The sequence below is a fragment of the Macaca fascicularis genome, chromosome 14, assembly GCF_037993035.2.
Source record: "Macaca fascicularis isolate 582-1 chromosome 14, T2T-MFA8v1.1".
NCBI lineage: Eukaryota > Metazoa > Chordata > Mammalia > Primates > Cercopithecidae > Macaca > Macaca fascicularis.
The window spans coordinates 97,036,031-97,061,158 of NC_088388.1; the positions used below are offsets into that span (position 1 = coordinate 97,036,031).

Below are 25,128 nucleotides of genomic sequence, written 5' to 3' on the forward strand. Positions count from 1 at the left end.
TTAGAAAACCCCATCATCGCAGATCCAAAGCTCCTTAAGTTGATACGCAACTTCAGCAAGGTCGCTGGATATAAAATCAATGTGGAAAAATCACAAGCATTCCTATACACCAAAAATAGACAAACAGAGAGCCAAATCATGAGCAAACTCCCATTCGCAACTGCTGCAAAGAGAACTAAATACCTAGGAACCCAACTTACAAGGGATGTGAAGGACCTCTTCAAGGAGAACTACAAACCACTGCTCAAGGAAATAAGAGAAGATATAAACAAATGGAAAAACATTCCATGCTCATGGATAGGAAGAATCAATATCATGAAAATGGCCATATTGCCCAAAGTAATTTATATATTCAATACTATTCCCATCAACTTACCACTGACTTTCTTTTCAGAATTAGAAAAAAAGTACTTTATATTTCATATGGAACCAAAAAAGAGCCAGCATGCCAAGACAATCCTAAGCAAAAAGAACAAAGCTGGAGGCATCATGCCACCTGACCTCAAACTATACTACAAGGCTTCAGTAACCAAAACAGCATGGTACTGGTACCAAAACAGATATATAAACCAATGGAACAGAAAAAAAAAGGCCTCAGAAATAACGCCTTACATCTACAACCATCTGATCTTTGACAAACCTGACAAAAACAAGCAATGGGGAAAGAATTCCCTATTTAATAAATGGTGTTGGGAAAACTGGCTAGCCATATGCTGAAAGCTGAAAATGGACTGTGTCATTACACCTTATACAAAAATTAACTCAAGCTGGATTAAAGATTTAAACATAAGACCTAAAACCATAAAAACCCTAGAAGAAAACCTAGGCAATACCATTCAGGGCATAGGCATGGGCAAAGAGTTCATGACAAAAACACCAAAAGCAATGGCAACAAAAACCAATTGACAAATGGGATCTAATTAAACTAAAAAGCTTCTGCACAGCAAAAGAAACTATCATCAGAGTGAACAGGCAACCTACAGAATGGAAGAAAATTATTGCAGTCTATCCACCCGACAAAGGGATAATATCCAGAACCTACAAGGAACTTAAACAAATTTACAAGAAAAAAACAACCCCATCAAAAAGTGGGCAAAGGTTATGAACAGACACTTCTCAAAAGTAGACATTTATGCAGGCAACAGACATAGGAAAAAATGCTCATTATCACTGGTCATTAGATAAATGTAAATCAAAACCACAATGAGATTCCATCTCATGCCAGTTAGAATGGCGATCTTTAAAAAGTCAGGAAACAATAGATCCTAGAGAGGATGTGGAGAAATAGGAGCGCTTTCACACTGTTCGTGGGAGTATAAATTAGTTCAACCATTGTGGAAGACAGTGTGGCGATTCCTTGTGGATCTAGAACTGGAAATACCATTTGACCCAGCAATCCCATTACTGGGTATATACCCAAAGGATTATAAATCATACTACTATAAAGACACATGCACACATATATTTATTGTAGCTCTATTCACAATAGCAAAGACTTGGAACCAACCCAAATACCCATCAATGTTAGAATGGATAAAGAAAATGTGGCACATATACACGATGGAATACTATGCAGCCATAAAAAAGAATGAGTTCATGTCCTTTGCAGGGACACGGATGAAGCTGGAAACCATCATTCTCAGCAAGCTAACACAGGAAGAAAAAAGGAAACACCGCATGTTCTCACTCATAAATGGGAGCTGAACAATGAGAATGGACACAGGGAGGGGAATAACACACTACCGGGCCTGTCGGGGAGTGGGGCACAAAGGGAGGGATAGCATTAGGAGAAACACCTAATTTAGATCACAGGTTGATGGGTGCAGCAAATCAGCATGGTACATATATACCTATGTAATAAACCTGTACATTCTGCACATGTATCGCATAACAAAGTATAATAGAAAAAGAAAAAAATAATTTGATTTAATTGTAAAATTACAAGAACACATAGCTGGTGTAATTAAACTCACAAATTACTGAGCATGAATGGGGTTGTGGTTATATTCTTCATTTTTTTTCCTTGCATTTTTCTTTCCCTTTTCTCTTTAATATTCTCTCTCTTGGCAGGTGGTTCTTTTGATACTTTATTTTGTGTATCAGGGCAAAAAAGATTATTTTTTTCATGCAGTTGTCTTTTGTTCACATATTAATTTGTTTTTCTAGCTCATCATGTTAAATATTACACAGTCCTTCAAGAGTTTCAGGTTTCAGTGGGGATTTTAGGTCCAACATATTGTCCCACACTGGTCCTTCACACCATTAAAGCAAAATTCCCTATGTTTCCACCATGGAGAAATACTCCAAACCCAGCCTCATCAATTTCCATTTTGTTTACTCCCTAGAGTGAACAGTAAGTATTCAGTGAAAAAAATTCCTTTAATAAAATTCATACAGACATTTATAAATTTATGTAGTATGTGTTTGTATATGTATGAAACTTGGAATTTTTATCTCTCCTTACTACTAAAATTAGATTTCACATATGTTTCCCAAATAATATACATCAGTGTTGCCTGACCTTTTTGGCAACAGGGACCAGTTTCAAAGAAGACAATTTTTCCACAGACTGGGGTTGGGGAGATGGTTTCAGGATGATTCATGCACATTACATTTATTGTGCCCTTTATTTCTATTATTACATTGTAATATTTTACAACTCACCATAACGTAGAACCTGTGAAAGCCCTAAGCTTGATTTCCTGCAACTAGACGGTCCCATTAGGGTATAATGGGAGACAGTGACAGATCATCAGGCATTAGGTTCTCATAAGGAACACGGAACCTAGATCCCTCGCTTGTGTAGTTGACAATAGTGTTTGTGCTCCTATGAGAATCTAATGTTATCGCTGATCTGGTAGGAGGTGGAGCTCAGGCAGTAATGTGAGTGATAGGAAGCAGCTCTAAATACAGATGAAGCTTCACTTGTTCCCCCATCACTCACCTCCTGCTGTGTGATCTGGTTCCCAACAGGACATGGACCAGTAGTGGTCCACAGACCAGGGTTTGGGGACCTTGCTATACATGATATGAAAAAAAAGTATAAATTATAATAATTGGTAATACTATTATTAAATTAGTATATCATGACGTCCATTGAAATCCTCATTCCAGAAACTAACACAGTGACACTTTTAATGTTTATGTTTAATAATATCACACATATGGATTTTAATAATGTCTTCTTCATATTTTAACATATATTGAATTAGAGATTAAGAATCTTCCAATCCCCAAGGGCAAATTTCTTTTTTCAAATTTTATTTTTTGCTGAAAATGGCATGAGTCTTACAATCAAGATAATGTTGGATTGGATACAGGGGAATAATGTTTAACTTTATTGTCTTTCTTAATTTTTAGTTTTTATGGATATATAATAGTTGTACGTATGTAGAGGTATATGTGATATTTTGATACAAGCATACAATATGTAATGATCAAATCAGTTTAACTGAGATGTTTATCACTTAAAGCATTTATCATTTCTTTGTGTTAGGAACATTCCAATTTCACTTTTTCAGCTATTTAAAAATACACATTAAATTATTGTTAAATACAGTCATCATATTGTGCTATGAAATACTAGATTTTATTTCCTCTATCTAATTTATTTTTGTATCCATTGATGGTAGATTGAACTGAAATTTCTATTGGGGATGTCCTATTTCCTGTTCTTCCAGTGTTGTTGCCATTGTCTTTAATCCTGTATTGTCTGTTGTTAAGACAGTGCTACATTGTACAATATGAATGTCAAGCACAGCCTGTGTGTATAACACACTGCTCTTCAGATTGTCAGCAAAATAATTTAGCCTTTCTATTTTAAAATTTAGTTTATTGTTAATTTACCTGACTGCTCTAAATTTATTTATCATAAACTTATTTTTATTGGAATAACATCATTCATCTCATCTAAGGAGACTTTCAGTCTGGGGTTTGAATACAGAAAGTTACCTGTTTCCATGTGACCATTTAAATTACAACATTAGGTCTGGCACGGTGGCTCACACCTGCAATCCCAACACTTTTGAAAGCAGAGGCAGGTGGATCACTTGAGGTCAGCAGTTCAAGATCAGCCTGGCCAACATGGTGAAGTCCATCTCTACTAAAAATACAAATATTAGCTGGGCATGGTGGCGGGTGCCTGTAATCCTAGCTACTCGGGAGGGTGATGGAGGAGAATCGCTTGAACCCAGGAGACAGAGGTTGCAGTGAGCTGAGATCGTGCCACTGCACTCCAGCCTGGGCAATAGAGCGAGACTCCATCTCAAAAAAAAAAAAAAAATATATATATATACACACACACACACACACACACACACACGGTCTCTCTTAACACATTATTTGTTGGGAGTTTCCTCGGGGGGAAAAACCAAAATAATTCTTTGTTAGATTGGATCACGTTTTAATTCATAAAAAAGTAAGCCAGTGTGTACCAATCATCAATAATACACTCAAATGAGCTAACTGGATTATAATGTGTTGAATAAAGAAGAAAGATGTAACATAAATAATTGGTTAACACGTTTTGTTCAAATTTGTACCCCAGTACCAAAGAATAAAAGCGTTTCTCTTACTTTTTTTTTTTTTTTTTTTAAATATGGTTATGGTTGGAGAGAATACTAAACCCTCCTTGGGTTTAGTCTTGGAGCAAAGTCTTGCAGCAAGACTTTGCTATCTTAGTTCCCTACTAAAGCTATTTGTGCTAAAAAAAAGTCAGGGGATATATTTGGATCTTAATTCAGTAACAGAAGGAACATACACCATGCAAAAACATCAGGTCAGGAACAGAATTCTCCTTTTACAGTGTACCATCTCAAATTCTATTTTCATCTGAACCATGAGATGTTATTCATTCATTTATTACCACTAAGTTTACTATGAAAGAATCATAAGAGCAAAAGCTTGTAGAGTGTTTACTGAGTAGGTTGCGTTCTAAGTGTGTTGCTTATATGACATCTACCAATTTCCGGGAATAGAAAATATGTTTATCCTCATGTTATAATTGAGGAAACCGAGAAAGTAAAAAGTAGTAACCTGAGTCACTGCCAGATAACTATTAAGTGTCTGACCTAGGATTTCAACCCTGAAAACTGGTTCTGGAGTATATGCTCGTAATTGCTATTTAATCTGATTTATCCCTTAATGCTTCTCATTCATTCATTTGCTCCTGAGCAAACAGTACAAGTAAGGGAGTAAGAATATGACTGTTATTATCTTATTTGCTTGTCTGGCTTAGGAAGACAAATTTATAACCATCAGATTTCAAAACATTTGTGTGGGTAGAGCTTTCTGGCCAGCATAAAGTTTTATTGTTTTACTAGTATGCTTCTTTTAACAAATCCTGTCATTCATTTACATGCATTGTATTTTTTCCTAAGGGAAGATAATAAACACAACACATATTCCTACATAATTTAAATGTTAAGTAGAAAATGTTAAAAAATAATCTCTCTAGGCCACATGCGGTGGCTCACATCTGTAATCCTAGTATTTTGGAAGGCTAAGCTGGGAAGACTGATGTCAGAAGTTTGAGATCAGCCTGAGCAACATAGAGAGAGATCCCATCTCTACATAAATAAGTAAATAAATAAATAAATAATCTCTCTAAAATTCAATGCACATTTGGTATACTTTCAACATGTGGAGGAAGTTCAAATTTTTGTGATCTTTATACAAAATGTTGGTTTCCTATATAACATTAGAAAATAAGCAAAAGCACTAAAACATATGTATAAATTTGATTTGTCAAAAAAATAAAAATTATCTCTCAACAGAACATTTATGTTGATTATGTCTGATTAAACATGAGTTAAGATAAAATGTCAACCCATATTCTTTCTAAGACATTATTCTCTCAAAAATAATCAACAGCAATTTGATAAGTCAGATCATCCTATATCAAGAAAATAGAATTAGGGTATTGGGTATTTAAAGACATTATAGAAATTAAGAAGGCACCATCTGAATTATTCCTATTGTTTTTGACATTGAACTGTACTTAGGCATGATAGAAAATACAAAAACAGGAGGCTATGCAATAAAACATCAGTCACAGAGAAGAGATGTGATATTTCTCTGGCCTACATTTTGTTTTCTTATGAGTTCTGTTTTCACTCTCTCCAAGTTAACTGACTTTTTAATTTGAATAGCTCTGTCATGGCAAATAACATATTTCAGTAATTACTATTACATAAATATATATGTTTAAAAAAACTTGCTGTTAATAATTTTTATCACACCTCTTTAGCATTTTGTTGTGCTGAACAATAGGGAAAAACCCCAACTTTTGTTTAATTTGGGAAGTTTTCCAAATGCCTATTTAAAGCTATATATCCAATGAGGACTGTATTATGCAGCATTTATTTATCTCAATAGAAGTCACATCATCAGCACTTTCTAAAAACTGGGTTTATGTGGTGAAAAGGATTTAAATAAGATCAACTTCTAGTGGAAGGCTAAGTATCCTGTGGGTGTATGGTAAATGATATTGAAGGAAATTTGGCAGCAAATTCAATTCAATCCAATCAACTTTTATTGAGAGTCTAAGCTCTTATGGATGATAAGGTTATGAAAACTGATGAAAAAGATTGTCTGCAATTTAAGAAAGTTTAAGGTCTTTTGCTAGAGACAGACATTTTCATAACTATAGAAAGGGTATTTGTTTTTTTTTTCTAGATCATCAAATATTAGTCAAGGCTTACATAAACTAAGTAATATGTGAGGCTCTGGATAATATAAAATCCTGGTCCTCTTGTTCTAAAAGCTCAAAGTGAATTTTCAAATATAAACTATGACAAAACAATATTCACTGTTCCATAAATGTCTATTTTGTGCAAAGCACAATAATACATTTTGTTGAAATCAGGAAATGTATAATTAGGTAATTAATGCAGACACAAAAATATGTGTACGTGTGTGTTTCAGGTAATATTTTATGAAGGCAATGATAGCTATCCTGTGCCACCCTGTATGAGTAGTGCGCAGATGGGTAGAGAAGGTAGTGCTAAACTGAATTTTAAGGTTGGAGAAGACCCAAGAGCTATGACTTGGGGCTTGAGTGTAAACACTAGGAAGTGACAAAGCTTAGTAACCCAGGAAAGGTTGTGGAGGAAACTGCATGCTATATCAAAGTTTTTGTTTATGCTTGTTTCTTTATGGCAAGAAGCTGTAAATTATAGTATGTACACATTGTAAATATCATCCTTCTGATTGTGTAGTGAGTCCCTATCCTGCTTGGTAGACTAAAAGAACACAAAAATATTATGTAGCTTAAGTATGGTTCAGCTGGAGTGTAATGTATGAGACCAATTTCAAAAACCAGGAAGAGGTCAGAAGATAATGAACTTTCAATACATTAATAACATAGATTAAGAGAAAAGGAACATATTGGCCTGGTGTGGTGGCTCACACCTATAATCCCAGCACTTTGGGAGACCAAGGTGGGCGGATCACTTGAGATGAGAATTTTAGATAAGCCTGTCCAAAATGGCGAAACCCCATTTCTACTAAAAATACGAAAATTAGCCAGGCTTGTTGGTGCATAGCTGTAATTCCAGCTTCACTTGAGCCTGAGCCATGAGAATTGCTTGAACTCCAGTGGCAGAGTTCAAGCAACTGGAGATCAATTCAAGCTGAGATCATGCCACCACACTCCAGACTGGGCAACAGAGAAAGACATTGTCTCCAAAAAAAAAAAAAAAAAAAGATTACATTAAACAAATAAACAAGCCCTCTACAGTTTTGTTATTCTTTGTCTCTTTGGAAGTGTAACATGTACCATTCAGAAGCACCTAAATCTTGAAGTGGTCATGGTCTTTTTCAATAGGCTTCTTTTCTGCTTCTGTCTTACAACAAAGACCTTGAAGGCCAAATAAATAGGATCTGTCCTTGAATTCATAAGATCTCTTCCTGGCTGAACATTAAAAATGGTTCTTTTCTCTTGAGATGGGAATTTGAGATCAGCCTGGCCAACATGGCGAAATCCCATCTCTACTAAAAATACAAAAATGAGCTGGGTGTGGTGTCACATGCCTGTAATTCCAGCTTCCTAGGAGCCTGAGACATGAGAATTGCTTGAACTCTGGTGGCAGAGTTCAATGGTGGGAGAGAGAGTTACATGTGTAGTCGATAAGAGTGGAAATTGTAACTAAAGGAAATACCTGTAATAGCCTACTTTTGGCCTGAAGGCTGCAATAGTAAAAATAAATAAAATATTATATAACATGAGAATATCAGCTTCCCTAGATTTTATATTTTACCATTTTGAAGACCACCGTTGAGTGTCTCCAAAATTTCCAACAGTTCTGTTTTACCCTTTTTCCCCCAATATTTGCATATTCCCTTTTGTTATTACACTTTGAAGGCTATAGAAGTGCATCTGATTTCCCAGGCAGCTTGTCAAGGTGCTGAAATTTTCGAATGACTTATTCTAGTATTATTTACTGTAACTGGTACAACATTGCAATATCTAGAAAAGCACATTCTGTGAATTTTAATTTTGCTGTGGAACTTATGTAAAGAGAGAGGAAATAATGATTTACATTAAAATATTAATTTGATACTAATTTGTAGTAAAATAGTGTGTCTTTGAAAAGGCTAGATTTATTTTTACACCCTAGTTTTGCCAATCACTGAGGAATCACAACCAACTTTTTAAACAACATTAACTCCCAATTCTAATATATAAAATAAAAAATGTTTTGGGGGTGTGTTACATCTGAAAAAAAATGTTTAAAACTATGCAAAGCTCAGACAGCACTCTGAAATTCTTTGATAAGTATTAGCTTATTTTCTCTACACTTGTCCCAACCCCACCTCATCACTGTTCAGATCATATATTACTAGATTGAGAATTTTGAGGTCAGGATCTCCTTCCTTTGGTCTTTGCCTCCTCAGGCATAGGAAACAAAGTGGCTTGCTCATGTGGGTGAAAAATAATATTGGGGGTTGGAAAAAAGAAACGATAAATTGATATATGAGAAATAGAAAGAAGCAAGGAAGGAAGGGAATGGGGAAGGGAGAAAAGAGAAAGGAAAGAGAAAAGAAGGAAAGCAGGGAAGAATTGCCAAAGTACAGTTTTACACTTTATTAAAAACAGGAATGGATATGATCTGATGATTTAACAATAAGAACACATTGTTTTTAAATGAAAATAAAACATAAAGTGATACTGCTTTCTCTGTGTTAAGTTCTCTCAAACAAAATTTCATATTTTCCTTTTATTCTTCACTTACAAATGACTCCAGAATATATTATGTAAGCCTAGGAGATTTTAGTCTTTTATTTCAGTCCTGAACTCATTTATTAATAAATATTTGTGTAAATCTGAGCAGATGAAGCACTGTAAAGGACATAAAACCCATATATTATCCTCCTCTGAAATTACATGCTATTATTCTCATTTGAAAAATAAAGAAACTGAGTTTTTTTTTTTTTTTTTTTTTTTTTTTTTTGAGATGGTGTCCTACTTTAATGCCCAGGCTGGTCTCACACTCCTGGGCTCTAGTCATCCTTCCACCTCAACCTTTTGAATAGCTGGGATTATAGGCATTCACCACAGTGCCCAGCCATTGAGGTTACATTTTAATGCAAGATCATGCAATAAGTAGATGTGGATTTAGGATTTGAATCTACATATGTCTAGCTTTGTGATTCTCCACCAGATCCAGCCTGTCTTGACTTGCCTGACTCGAACAAAAAGAGTCTGACTCCAAAGACATTGTTATATTTGTTATAGTGTGAATGATGGTTAAACACAAGAGATGTTCAATTATGAATCATTTGGGAGTATTAACATGTTAATATGATTTCTATAAACATTTATTTGGTTAAGGTATGTCATAAATGCTAAAAAATGCATTTGTCTCAGAGATTAAAAGAATTAAATAAAAAATAATGATGGAATTATCATAGGTGCAAAGATTAAAGAGGAAAAGGAATTCTAAAGTTTGATTATAAGGCAGTATATGAAAGAGTGCATCTCATGAAAGAATTTCAAAATGTATTTATTTCTGGACAGATAAAAGCAGAAAGATTATCATATTTAAAAACATTACAATTATTGAAGCACATTTAGCAACTGCAAGACAATATTCTTGGAGAGTAAAAAAAAATCTTAAATAGTATAGTGATCACCACAGGAAGACAATTAAATTAAATATCAGTTATTAGAAGGTAGAATTATTCTGATAAGATATTAAAATGTAAATGAACTCAAACAGAAAACAGATGAAATACATGGCATCATTTATTCTACATTATTTGGGTCAGTATATTTCTATTCTTAAAGAAAATCAATTGCACTTTAACAGGTAAACTGTTAAAGGACTATCTCAAAATTTCTAAATTCCTAAACCAAAAGTGATCCATTCTAGATAAGCATGCCCACAAAGACATGAGATTAGGGACTATGCTGAAGTAGAAGCACTCCTACTTTTAGCTCACTTTATATTTCAAACATGGCATCTTGAGTTCTCTTGAAACCTTTAACTCAACAATAAAAACAAATTTGTTCCGAGAATTTTCAAATGAAGTTTCAACTCAGCACAGTGGTTTCCTTCACAGACAAAGAGAAAAGTAAGGGATTTCTTCTTAGAAAGCAGTGTGGGCTAAAGAAAAATAGATAAAATTTAAGCAGCTTCACAGTGTTCTGGCTCCTCAATATATCACAGTGGGTGAGAGTTCTCTCTTACAAGTTGCTTTCTATCTACTTGACTGCAACATGTCAAAAGAAACAACAAAGGGTAACTCTTAATACCTTGCACAATTTAGAGGATGAATCCATCCATTCTAAATAAAGCTGGAAACTCAAACATAACTAGTTGGTTATCTCCCATGGGATGATCTATAAGAAAACCTGAAAAAAAGCTCCAGGTTTTAAAGTAGTTATATTTTCTACAGTTACATCTCTGAATTGTTCACAGCATGCAAATTGGAATACTAAGCTTCAGTAAGATTTAACTAAATTCAACAAGTAATTTGATAACTTTATCTGGGAAGTAGGCTATGTGGGAAGGCTTTGCTTATCTTAACTTATTCTAAAATTAAACTAATCATGATTGTGTTTAGCTGAAGAAGAAAATGTAATATTATCCCTCTGAAAAAGTATCTGGTCTAATGCATGATAATTATTATAGGAAAAATAAATAATATAGGATTTTAACTATTCCCCATTTATTAAATTATTATGGGAATAAAAAATCAAACTTGTCCTGAGATAATCCAGGTGAAGTTCACATTCAACCCATGGGTTTTCTTGCAAAAGCACTCAGAGAAAAGGTATTCCCTCCAAACTAACTCCAAAGGGCAGAGACGGATGGACCTAGGTTTGTATTACAGCTCTGTCACTTAATCGCTATGTGATCATGGCCAAGTTACATAACATCTTAGAGTTTCTACCTTTTTCCTGTGCAACGTATCAGTAATGGCATATAATTTGGAATGTTACAGATAGGACAGCAAATAATGTATATAGTCCATGAAACCAAACCGTAGATAGTTAATAAATGACAAAGGTACGATAAAGAAAGTTTTATTATGAGGCTATAGTTCATTCATTTCTTACATTCTTTGAGCAGCTACTATGTCTTGGTATTAACCAAGCTTACAGACAGAATATCTGATATGTATTGATCAGGATCCACCCAGATTCATTATTAGAGTGTAAATTTATATTCTCTACATTTACACTTTCTGCTTTGAAAATAATATTACTTTGAAAATAACTATTAATTTTGAAAATAAATATTACTTTGGTTCTGTTCTTAATAAATTCAGTTGATATTGCATGAACCTAAAGTTTATTATGAATTTTACATTGAAGAGAGCAGATATCCAGTCTAATTTATGTAAAGAGTAATCATCATCTTGTGAAATTTGCCTATGATTAATGACTAGTCAAAAACAAAAATAAACTATCAGTGAAGAGGAAGCACCACGTTTAGAGCAAGGCTGTCAGAGATACACATTTTAGTTTTGAATCCAGCCTTTGCTGTTAGCTATCTGTGTGATGATGGGCATAGTATTTAACCTCTTTGTGCCTCGGTTGCCTTATATTTAGTGCATTCAACCTATGTTTGTTGTAATGATAAAGTTTATCAGTGTTTGTATAGCACCTAAATAATGTCTGGTACAGAGTTAATGATATATTTCTCTTTGTTAAACAAATCTGCATGAAAGAAGATTGTGATTTTGTTAGTCTCTTGAAGTTCTAAAAACAACAAAACAGCCCATTTTAGTTGGGTCATATGGGGAATGAAAGAAACATTTTTTGTTTTTTCTATTCCTGAATGTGTTTGTTCTGAAATAGAAAAGGACATTCTCTAGCAACAAAACTCCTTGCCTTTCTCTAAACCCTTACTCCATTCTTTCCTGGGTGACAGTCATTTGGCCAATTTGCAATGAAAAAAGTGTGCATGTTTACAGGAACCCTTCGCTTTCCTGTCTCCTGAATTGAATTTTTCACAGGTAGTGAATATTCTGTTCTAACTCTGCCTTCAATTTTACAGGAGCAGTTTTCACACAGGCAAACTTGTAGAACATAACACAGCCCATTTATAGTAGAATAATTCAACCTGGGATTGAATTGTGGGGTTTGGTATTAGCATGGAGACTTGTCCACAAATGTATTGCACACATTTCTGTATTAATATTCTGACTTCCACTTGCCTGATATATCTGCCTGTTTTTGTATTTATGTATTTCTATACACATACCTATCCAAAGAAAGAGCTAGATGAATAGATACATTTCACATGTACTATTGAGCAGGTGGATGCACGGCAATAGGATGACCTTTATCTTAATAAACACTTTGTTCACCAGGGTGAATTTCTGTCAAGATGCTCACAGAGCTTAACAAAGTCCTTATTTTAGAGCTGAGACCAAATTGCTTGTTCCCATTAAGAAAGACCTTTATGGCCTTTCCACATTTCCTTCCACAAAACTAAAAGCAGACTAAGCATGGGTGACAGCACTTGGTAAAAGTGATTGTAGTGACATTTTAGATCTGTCAAGTCTTTCTGTAACTACTGCGCTGTAGGTAGCCTAATGAGACACACTGCATAGTAACACAGTGAGAAAAACCCTTTAGAACTCTTGTTATAGTCATTTGAAGGGGGTTGTAACTCTGAAGGCCATCATTTTATGCTGGGCAGTGGAATCTTTTGGTAGCTACTGAATTGCTGCAAAATGTCTTGAAAGCAATTCCCTTTCAGTAATAACATGCAAAGATTTAAGTATGCTGGGCTTCTGTTGGGGATGGATACAGGCTTGGCATCTACACAACTGGAAACCACATCCAGGGCAGTGCTTTCTGAAAATTCAAAGATTTACTTATATAACTTATAACTCCTATGTATGCAGACAGGAAAGCTGCATTGAATGGACTTAGGCTATTTCTTAAATTATTTGGTCTTTTAATACTATAGCCTTATATTTTTCTGTCACAATAAGTTTGCAACTATTGAGAATGGTGGTGTTGTTTGTACATTTCCTTTGGAGAGATAATTGTAAAAAGATTTATATTCAGAATAATTGAATATACAATTTTAGATTTGGAGAAGTCTAGGGAAATAAAAATTATGCATGCCACTTCAATAAATATTTATTGAGAGTCTACTTTATATAATACACTATTCCTGGCACCATAGTAAGAACAATGATTTAGGTATGATTGAGGCACCAAAATAGCTCAAACTATGGAAATGAAAAGGTCTAATATAAGCAGTTATAACACAAGGCAGAATAAAGTAAGGATAAGAATTTAGATTGCATTTTTATTTGTATATCCTTCATCAGTTATTTGCCCTTCCGTTTATTTATAGCTCCTTACTTTTCAAAAAAATTATTCCAGGAACCTTATTATATACAGGTATGTACATGTGTGTAGACTGAATGCTACATTTGTCTATAGGATTCCTATAAGACTGAAATAAAAAGGGAGTGTGAGGATATAAATAATTCATTTTATCAGACGGAAAGACATTTTCCTGATACTTATTTCTAGAAGGAAATATCCCTGTAATCATGTAAGATGCTACACCAGATACTGGTTACTGGAGTGAACAATACCTTCTAAAACACCTTTGCAGCTGTGTCAGAAGCAATTTTATTATAATGTTTACTTTTAGTGTCTCCATAAATGACCATTTATTTCATTAAACTGTAAGAAGTCTTATGAACTAAATTAAGGTAGACTCTATATGCATTTTTCTAATGAATTGTGGGTGTTAGAAAATTAGCATGATGATAAAATTAGGTGATAAAAGAATGATATTTACACATCCTTCACAGCAGGAACTAGACAGCTCATATCTGCCACTGGAAAATGAAGATATTGATGTAAATTTTCTTTCAATATTAGAAAAATAAACGAAGTGTTTTTCCTTTGGGAATAATAAATAGTAGAAGATGGGGTAGAAAATTGTATTTTTTATTACAGGCTTTATGGTACTATTTGACTTTTAAAAATAAGGTACATGTAATACTTTAATCAAATACATTTATTTATAAATACACTGAATATTTGATTCTTCCTTTCTATAGTGCTTTTAAAGATTGTGTTTCAAATGTATTCATACAGTTAATCTGGTAAAATAAGTCTCCAATATAATTAGGAGAAGTTGCTCTTGTGTCATTTAGGAAATTAAGAGAAAACATCTAAGAGAAAAGGGCCCATAACAGGTTACTCACTCATTAAGATCTTTGCCTTCAGCTAGATGAACATAAATTGTTCTTGCATTTTAGGATTGGATCAGCCAAACTGATTTTTAGAAAAGACTCTGTAAGAGTTCAGAACTAGAACCCTAATAATCATTTATTCTCCATAATATTTATTTCCCTGAAAGGTCATTTGGGAAAACCTGTCTTACAAATTTAGAGTAGTAGCTGTGGCAAGAGTAAGTGGTTAGCACCTTCTCTCTTTATATCAGAAAAAGACAATCAGGAATTTTTAAATTTTATTTATTTGTCTATATGATTGCCTCCTCCTACTTTAATATAAGCTCACACTGAACAATAACTCTGACTTACTAATATCTTATCTAACACAGACTGTGGCACAGGAAGGTGAGATACCAGGATAAATACATGTCTAAATGACAGAAATAGTCTCACAAAGTTTAAATATTCGTGCTTTATTTTGAATGTCACTATATTTGTGAAACAATTTTCTAGATTGTTTCACAAAATGATGTGATGTCTCATCAAAATTAATTTCTTTATTCATGTTTTTAATTAATTTCTTTATTCATGTTGTTAGTTTCCTTATTATTCCAAGAAAGTAGAGTTTAGTGGTCAAGTGTCTCATCTGTAATCAAATTACATAATTTCCAACTCCAAGTTCTATAGAATACTGTCTGTAAATCTGCCATTTTACCCAATTTTTCTTTATCTTATATAATTTCAATTATAGACAAAATGCTAGTTCTTACCAATACTTCATACCTTATAGAAAGTAATAAAATTTATATGTACAAGTAATTAGAACAGTAAATGAAATATAATAAACAATTTATATATACTTTAAATAGAATGATTAGTATAACTCTGTAGCATTACACATCTGTTTCAAATAACTGGGATGTGAGTTTCTTATAAACATTCACTCAGTGTTATTTTAGTCTGTTTTCCTATCACACGGCAGCTAGCAAATGAAAATGAAAGATGTAGGGAAGTGAGTCTTCAATTACGACACCTTTGAGTTTCCTCTTCCATCTATTCATTTTGATATTACACTTTTCTGAAACTTATGTGCAAAAAAAAAAGTCAGCCGGGCACGGTGGCTCAAGCCTGTAATCCCAGCACTTTGGGAGGCTGAGACGGGCGGATCACAAGGTCAGGAGATCGAGACCATCCTGGCTAACACGGTGAAACCCCGTCTCTACTAAAAAATACAAAAAACTAGCCGGGCGAGGTGGCGGGCGCCTGTGGTCCCAGCTACTCCGGAGGCTGAGGCAGGAGAATGGCGTAAACCCGGGAGGCGGAGCTTGCAGTGAGCTGAGATCCGGCCACTGCGCTCCAGCCTGGGCGACAGAGCCAGACTCAGTCTCAAAAAAAAAAAAAAAAAAAAAAAAAAAAGTCTATAGAACATAGTACATGCTTTAATATAAGCTGCATATATTTTGTTTCATGTATATTATTTAACGTTTTAGATACTTGTCCCAGCCAAACATCATGTTGAAATCAGATCCCCAATGTTGTGGGTGGGCCTTACTGGGAGGTGTTTGGGTGATGGAGGCAAATTCCACACGGCTTGGTGCTGTCCTCTTGACAGTGAGTGAGTTCTCACAAGACCTGTTTGTTTAAAGGTATGTGGCACCTCCCTCTCCTCCCTCTTGCTCCTGGTCTTGCATGAGATATGCAAGCTCCCACTTCACCTTCCACCCTGAATAAAAGCTTCCTGAGGCCTCACCAGAAGTCAAGCAGATGCCAGCACCATGTATCCTGTTCAGCCTGCAGAGCCATGAGCTAATTCAACCTCTTTTCTTTATAAATTACCCAGTGTCAGATATTTCTTTATAGCAATGCAAGCATGGCCTAACACATTATCACTATATACCAACTAAAACATTATGGTATTACTTAAGCTCTGCCAGTGAAATTCTAGTTGCCTAGGGTTTCTTCTACTTCATAGTTCTACAACATTCAATACAATTACATATTTGGTCTATAATGTTTTCTTTGTCCCGAGTATTTCCACATGCATCCATTCCCTTCCTGTAGAAGGGATGTGGTATTGAAAAGGGGAGTGACCGGATGACATTTATGCTTCAAATCAAATCCAGCCTCCTTTTTTTTTTTTTTTTCTAAACCTTTTAACCTTCTTTTCCCAAGAAGACTTGGATGGCCTTTATCCTGTGTTCTCACAGCCTTCTTCAAAATTCATAAAACATGTCAGGTACTAAACAAGTACTTTTTAATCACAGAAGTGGTATAGTTTGAAATGCATGTGTCCCTCCAAAGTTCATATGCTGGAACTTAAACCCCAAGGTGATGGTAGTAGAAGATGGGACCTTTGAGAGGGGATTAAATCATCAAGGTTCTGCCCTGGTGAATAAGATTAATGCCTTTATTAAAAAAAGCTGGCAGTATGTATTTCCATTTGTTTGTGTTGTCTATTTCTTTCAGCAGTGTTTTGTAGTTTTCCTTGTAGATGTCTTTCACATCCTTGGTTAGGTATATCCCTAAGTATTTTATATTGCATCTACTGTAAAGCAGCTTGATTTCTTGATTTGATTCTCAGCTTGGTTGCTGTTGGTGTATAGCAGAGCTATGGATTTGTGTACATTGATTTTGTACCCTGAAACTTTGATGAATTTGTTTACCAGTTCTAGGAGCCCTTTGGAGGAGTCTTTAGGGTTTTCTAGATATACAGTCATATCATCAGCAAACAGGGACACTTTGACTTCTTCTTTAACAATTTGGATGCCCTTTATTTATTTCTCTTGTCTGATTGCTCTGGCTAGGACTTCCAGTACTAAGTTGAATAGAAGAGGTAAAAGTGGGCATTCTTGTCTTGTACCAGTTCTCAGGGGCAATACTTTCAGCTTTATCCCATTAAGTATAATGTTGGCTGTGGGGTTGTAATAGATAGTTTTTATTACCTTAAAGTATGTTCCTTTTATGCCAATTTTGCAGAGGGTTTTAACAATAAAGGAATGCTGGATTTTGTCAAATGCTTTTTCTGCATCTATTGAGATGATCATGTGATTTTTGTTTTAAATTCTGTTTATGTGGTGCATCACATTTATTGACTTGGAAATGTTAAATCATCTCTTCATCCCTGGTATGAAACCCACTTGATGATGGTGGATTATCTTCTTGACACACTATTGGATTTGGTTTGCTAGTGTTTTGTTGAAGGTTTTTGTATCTATGTTCATCATCCCATGCTCATGGATGAGTAGAATCAATATTGTGAAAATTACTATACTTCCAAAAACCATCTACAAATTAAATGCAATTCCCATTGAAATACCATCATTCTTCACAGCATTAGATAAAACAATCCTAAAATTCATATGGAACAAAAAAAAGTCTATATACCCAAAGCAAGACTAAGCAAAAAGTACAAATCTGGAGGCATCACATTACCCAACTGAATTCACACTATAAGGCTATAGTCACCAAAGCAGCACGGTATTGTTATAAAAATATGCAAATAGACCATTGGTGTCTATGTGAGACCAATAGAGAACCCAGAAATAAAGCCAAATGATCTTCGACAAAGTAAACAGAAACTTAATATGGGGAAAATATACCCTATTCTATAAATGATACTGGGATAAGTGGCAAGCTACACATAGAAGAATAAAAATGGACCCTGTTCTCTCACCTTACAGCAACATCAATTCAAGATGGATCAAAGACTTAAAGCTAAGACCTGAAACCATAAACATGCTAGAAGATAACACCTGAAAAACCTTTCCAGACATTGACTTAGACAAAGTCTTCACAACCAAGGACTCAAAAGCAAATGCAACAAAAACAAAGATAAATAGATGGGACTTTAAAGAGCCTCTGCACAGCAAAATAAATAATCATCAGAGTTAACAGACAACCTACAGCATGGGAGAAAATCTTCACAATCCACATATCCAACAAAGATTAATAGTCGGAATCTACAAAGAACTCAAATCAGCAAGAAAAAAAACAACCAATCGCATCAAAAAGGGGCTAAGGAAATGAATAGACAATTCTCAAGTGAAGATATACAAATGACCAAAAAAGAGCCCGCATCTCCAAGACAGTCCTAAGTCAAAAGAACAAAGCTGGAGGCATCACGCTACCTGACTTCAAACTATACTACAAGGCTACAGTAACCAAAACAGCATGGTACTGGTACCAAAACAGAGATATAGACCAATGGAACAGAACAGAGTCCTCAGAAATAATACCACACTTCTACAGCCATCTGATTTTTGACAAACCTGAGAGAAACAAGAAGTGGGGAAAGGATTCCCTATTTAATAAATGGTGCTGGGAAAATTGGCTAGCCATAAGCAGAAAGCTGAAACTGGATCCTTTCTTTACTCCTTATACGAAAATTAATTCAAGATGGATTAGAGACTTAAACGTTAGACCTAATACCATAAAAACCCTAGAGGAAAACCTAGGTAGTACCATTCAAGACATAGGCATGGGCAAAGACTTCATGTCTAAAACACCAAAAGCAATGGCAGCAAAAGCCAAAATTGACAAATGGGATCTCATTAAACTAAAGAGCTTCTGCACAGCAAAAGAAACTACCATCAGAGTGAACAGGCAACCTACAGAATGGAAGAAAATTTTTGCAATCTACTCATCTGACAAAGGGCTAATATCCAGAACCTACAAAGAACTCAAACAAATTTACAAAAAAAACAAACAGCCCCATCAAACAGTGGGCAAAGGATATGAACAGACAGTTCTCAAAAGAAGACATTCATACAGCCAACAGACACATGAAAAAATGCTCATCATCACTGGCCATCAGAGAAATGCAAATCAAAACCACAATGAGATACCATCTCACACCAGTTAGAATGGCGATCATTAAAAAGTCAGGAAACAACAGGTGCTGGAGAGGATGTGGAGAAATAGGAACACTTTTACACTGTTGGTGGGATTGTAAACTAGTTCAACCATTATGGAAAACAGTATGGCGATTCCTCAAGGATCTAGAACTAGATGTACCATATGACCCAGCCATCCCATTACTGGGTATATACCCAGAGGATTATAAATCATGCTGCTATAAAGACACATGCACACGTATGTTTATTGCGGCACTATTCACAATAGCAAAGACTTGGAATCAACCCAAATGTCCATCAGTGACAGACTGGATTAAGAAAATGTGGCACATATACACCATGGAATACTATGCAGCCATCAAAAAGGATGAGTTTGTGTCCTTTGTAGGGACATGGATGCAGCTGGAAACCATCATTCTTAGCAAACAATCACAAGAACAGAAAACCAAACACCGCATGTTCTCACTCATAGGTGGGAACTGAACAATGAGATCACTTGGACTCGGGAAGGGGAACATCACACACCGGGGCCTATCATGGGGAGGGGGGAGGGGGGAGGGATTGCATTGGGAGTTATACCTGATGTAAATGACGAGTTGATGGGTGCAGCACACCAACAAGGCACAAGTATACATATGTAACAAACCTGCACGTTATGCACATGTACCCTACAACTTAAAGTATAATAATAATAAATAAATTAAAAAAAAAAAAAAAAAAAAAAAGAATGGCCATAATCAAAAAAGCAAAAAAATAATACATGTTGGCATGGATGTGGTGAAAAGAGAACACTTTACACTGTTGGTGGGAATGTAAACTAGTGTAACCACTATGGAAATCAGTGTGGATATTCCTTAAGGAACTAAAAGTAGATCTACCATTCAATCCAGCAAATATATCCAGAAGATAACCTACTAGGTATCTTCCCAGAGGAAAGTAAGTCATCACAAAACAGATACTTGCACATGCATGTTTATAGCAGCACAATTTGCAATTGCAAAAATATGGAACCAGCCCAAGTGCCCATCAATCAATGAGTAAACGATACACACACACACACACACACACACACACACACACACACACCCACCATGGAATACTACTCAGCCAAAAAAATGAGCAAAATAATGGCATTTGCAGCAACCTGGATGGAACTGGAAACTACTGTTCTAAGCGAAGTAACTCAGGAATGAAAAACCAAACATTGTACATTCTCATAAGTGGGAGCTAAGATATGAGGACGTAAAGGCATAAGAATCATACAATGCAGACTTGGGGGAAAGGGTTGTGGGGGGGTGAGGAATAAAAGACTACAGATTGGGTACAGTGTACACCACTTGGATGATGGGTGCATCAAAATATCAGAAATCACCACTAAAGAACTTATTCATGTAATCAAATACCACCTGCTCCCCAAAAACCTGGTGAATAAAAAATAAATTAAAACAATCAAAAAATAAAATAAATATTAAAAAGCTGGCAGTAACTAGCTATTACCTTTTTGCCCTTCCTCTATGTGAGAATGCAGCAAGAAGGTGCTGTCAATGAGGAACGGGCCCCCAGCAGGCACTAAATATTCCCACATGTTGATCTTGAACTTCCCAGCCTGTGGTATTTTATTATAGCAGTGGGGATAGACTAAGACAAAAATAAATAATGATACGAGAATAAGAATTTGTATGATTTAGGATGTGATACCTTAAGATTTCCATGAATAATGCTGCTTGCACTCACAAAAATTTACTAATTGTAAGCATAACAAGAGATGGGTATTCTCTTACAGATCAACTAAGCCAAACGATCTATAGAGAAAGTCTGGACGGGGAGGAGAGAAATGGCTTGTTTTGCTCAATGCCTAGGAGGATACTTTTGGTTCCTTAAAGATGGAAAGCAGATACTATAATTTATTCTTTACCTACAAGTAGATGGTACTTTTATTGTTGAGAATGTTTTCTGTTTTATAATAGATATGCCGAATACTTATTATACTTTGGAAAATAGTTTTGCTCTATTTTTTTACCGGCATATATTGTACATGGATGACTTCCAAACCACACTTCAAAATTAAAAAAAGGCATTTTCAGCCAGTTGCAGTGCTCACGTCTGTAATCCCATCACTCTGGGAGGCCGAGGTGGGCAGATCACTTGTCAGGAGTTCGAGACAAGCCTGGCCAACATGGTGAAACCTCACCCTAACTCTACCAAAACAAAACAAAGAAAAACAAAACAAAATTTAAATAAGAAAATTAACAAAACTGTGATAAAGTTACTGCAGGTGGAAGAATATTATGGGGTTAAAGATAGTAGAACTCAAAATCACAACATGTATTTAGGGATCTGGAAGTCAAAATCAAAAATAAAACTATCTCTGATTATTTGTGTTGAAAATGAAGCCAACATAGTAAGTTCAAATAGTTCATGATTGAAAATACTTTTTCTTCTACACAAGCAGAGACAATACTTCAGAATCTAGAAAAATGTGTTCTATGAAATAAAATTATTGATTATGTCAAAAATATTATAACAACAGTTAATACTTTTCTTCTTCAGAATGGTGTTCTCAAATACAGAATGGGAAAAATTTAAAAACTACAAATCAGAACAGTACAACAACGTAGGTCAGAAGAAAAATACTCCTGGTATTTAGCCTGCACTAATAAAATTGGTTTCCTCCAGAGAGGCACAATGTAGCATGGATATCTCTTATGTAGATAAAAATTTAAAAATGCAATGGAATAAATTTAATGTATCTTTAAGAGCACACTCCCAGAAGCAATAGCCTTCCTTGTTACTTTTTCTAAGTCTTGCTAAGTCAATTCAAATGACAGTTAAAAAAAATGAAATCTTAACTATATAAAATGAAATTAAGTAATTTCATTATGATAGTTATGATAGTTTGATATAGATTTATATAATCAGTCAAAAGATCTATTACCACCAAAATCAGAGACTTTTCCTTTGCCAAAGTATATACTAAAAAAAAGTTCCTAAAATGTGCAAAAGAGCCTGGTTTTGAGACATAAATTAACATGACATTTGATAATTTTTTTTCATTATGAAATATCTCAAATTCTCTAACTTGCATCATTTCTCATATATTTTGATATGTAAATTAACTTCAAATCAAAATATACATAGAAGGATGTTGTATATTGCTCACTTTATATAATCAGAATAGAATTTCACCCAAAATCTAGTTTAAATGTCAAGACTGATGACGCCACTCACACACCAAGGGGACATGAAGAAATTTGTTACTTACATAGTTAAGCCTTTTCTGGGGAAAGCAGGAGAGTTCTCCATAGCAGTTCTGAAAGTCTTGAGAAAGGAGACTGGCTGAAGGTTTTTATTCCATTTTGTTCAGGCTTCCTGCACACAGGCAGAAGTTTGCATGGTTCGGAATCCCCTGGTGAAAAGGGACAGAACCACCAGGCTTTTCTATCAGGTTTTTAGATGTGGTGCACAAGGGGAAAGGGGAAGGATGAGGCTTACAATCTGTCAGTTGTTAACTTCCCAAAATGGAATCCATTTCTTATTACAAAGGATGCAGAATATCTTCCACCAAGTTTAGTAGCTCCCTAGAAATGTTTTTGAAACATTGGAAACTTCTTCATAAAATGTTTGGAAGAGTTATTATAAATGACTAATACCTGCATGAATTTCTTTCTCTTTTTCTCCCTCTTCTCTTCTCCCTCCTTCTCTTTTTTCTTCCTTTCATTCTGTTCTTTCATTTATCTTTAATAGATGGCCTATTATTTATTCTATTTTTACAAAGCATAATGTCTAATAGTGGGAAAATACACTTTAAATAAATATCTACACAGATAACTATTTATGATTGCTGCAAATGTTATAAAGAATTTAATTGCTATGCATGCTTACAATATGAATCCTGGGATGGTGTACTTAAGTGACCTGCCAATCAAAACCTATAAATTAGTTATTTTAGTTTAGTAAGTAGCAAAATAATTACGACTGATAGAAGCAGAGTGCCAAAATTTCAATGACAATTTAGCAATTAGTTTTACCAACATCACTAATTTGTTAAAGATATTGCTATAACCTTAGTTTATAGTTCATCTGATTACCTTTCCTTAATTAAGAAAATTTTAAGAAATTCATTATTATTATCAAAAATTAAAAAGAAGAAAAAGACCAAAAATTGGAAATAATGAAACAATGATAGATAGAGGATAACTTTTTTCCCCCACATCATTATAGTTCCTATTTCTAGCATGATACATGTAGATTACAGCTAGCTGGTCTATATAATTTTGCCATTAAAAGCAATGGCAAAAACCACAATTACTTTTACACCACCTCAGTAAAATAAAAGAATCAATGAATAAATGTCAGGAAAAGAGAAGAAGACTTAAAAGTTGAAATAGCTTTACTTTTATAGCTGTAAACATAAGACCTGAATAAATGTAAATACAGGAATTTCTGACTACACATATTAAGAGAATTGCCTCAGAAATGTATCATACTTTTCAAAACATCAGCTGCTGAATTATGTTGATTCTGTTAAGTTGTGAAAGCTGTTATCTTTATTTTCTCTTTCTGTTTTAAAATTATTTTCTTGTATTTGCATAAACAATTGTGTTACAGTATGTCAAATGTAGTTTTATGCTTATTTTGTTTCAATTTCTCAGAGATTTTGATGCTGCTATTTTCATTTTTTTCCGTCACTTTTGAAAAATTTAGGGCTATTATCTCCTCCAATATTATGTCTGAGTAATTTTCCTCTCTTCTAGGACTATGATTACAAATAAGATAAAATATTTTCATTCAATTTTTTTTTTTCTTTCTGTGATACATGTAGACATACTCTATTGACCAACATTCGAGTTCACAAATATAGTCTTTGGCTGTATCTAATCTGCTATCCAAAACATTTATTAATTTCTTTACCAGTTATTTTTTTAGTTCTAAAATATCCACTCATAAACATTAATACTATTTATTAAAGTATTATATCACTAATTCTAATATCTGGAAAATCTGTGAGTGTTTTAGTTATTTGTTTTTCCTCTTGAGTCTTTATCCTATGCTCCTGTTTCCTGGAATGCATAAACATTTATTTAAACACCAGAAATTGCATATTAAGAATTATAAAATATTATAAATTTTCTTCCTCCAGAAAGGGTTAGTTTTTTCACCTGGGTAAATGGTGTTGGGAGTGCTGGCCATGATCTAGTCATGGACCAATGTGAGTTGAGGCAGGAGTCTAATTTTGCTAAATCTCTCTCTTCTTATTTGCCTTCCCTCTAGGACCTAGAAGTTTCAACTGAGGGCCAGATGTGTTCAATGGGATTCCCCTCCCTGGCAGCTTCTGAATTAGAAGCTTTGTTTCCTTAGTCTGGAGAGATATCTTACAACTATACTATTACTCAGAGCCTTTCTGCTTAGAATTCAACCTCCAGCCCAAAATACAAATGGATATGGCAAAAATTCTGGGGCAGTAAAAAAAAAAAAAAAAAAGTGCCAGCCTCAGTTTATCTCTTCTCCTTAGGATCTTGCTCAAGTTTCCAGAGTCCAATAGGAGAGAACAAACCTACCTATGCAGAAAAAAGTCAGTTGTAAGAAAACAGCAGGGAGAAAGAAAAAGAGACAC

General features: G+C 34.6%; 1 long non-coding RNA gene across 2 annotated transcripts in view; it reads right to left on the bottom strand.

Moving 5' to 3' along the window:
* LOC102124358 (uncharacterized) overlaps window positions 1-25,128 on the bottom strand; it is a 121,811-nt gene that overhangs the window by 72,923 nt on the left and 23,760 nt on the right. For both annotated transcript variants that reach the window (XR_012422788.1, XR_006692176.3), the window contains exon 2: window positions 22,777-22,920. This is a non-coding gene — a long non-coding RNA (uncharacterized lncRNA). The remainder of the gene's footprint in view (window positions 1-22,776; window positions 22,921-25,128) is intronic.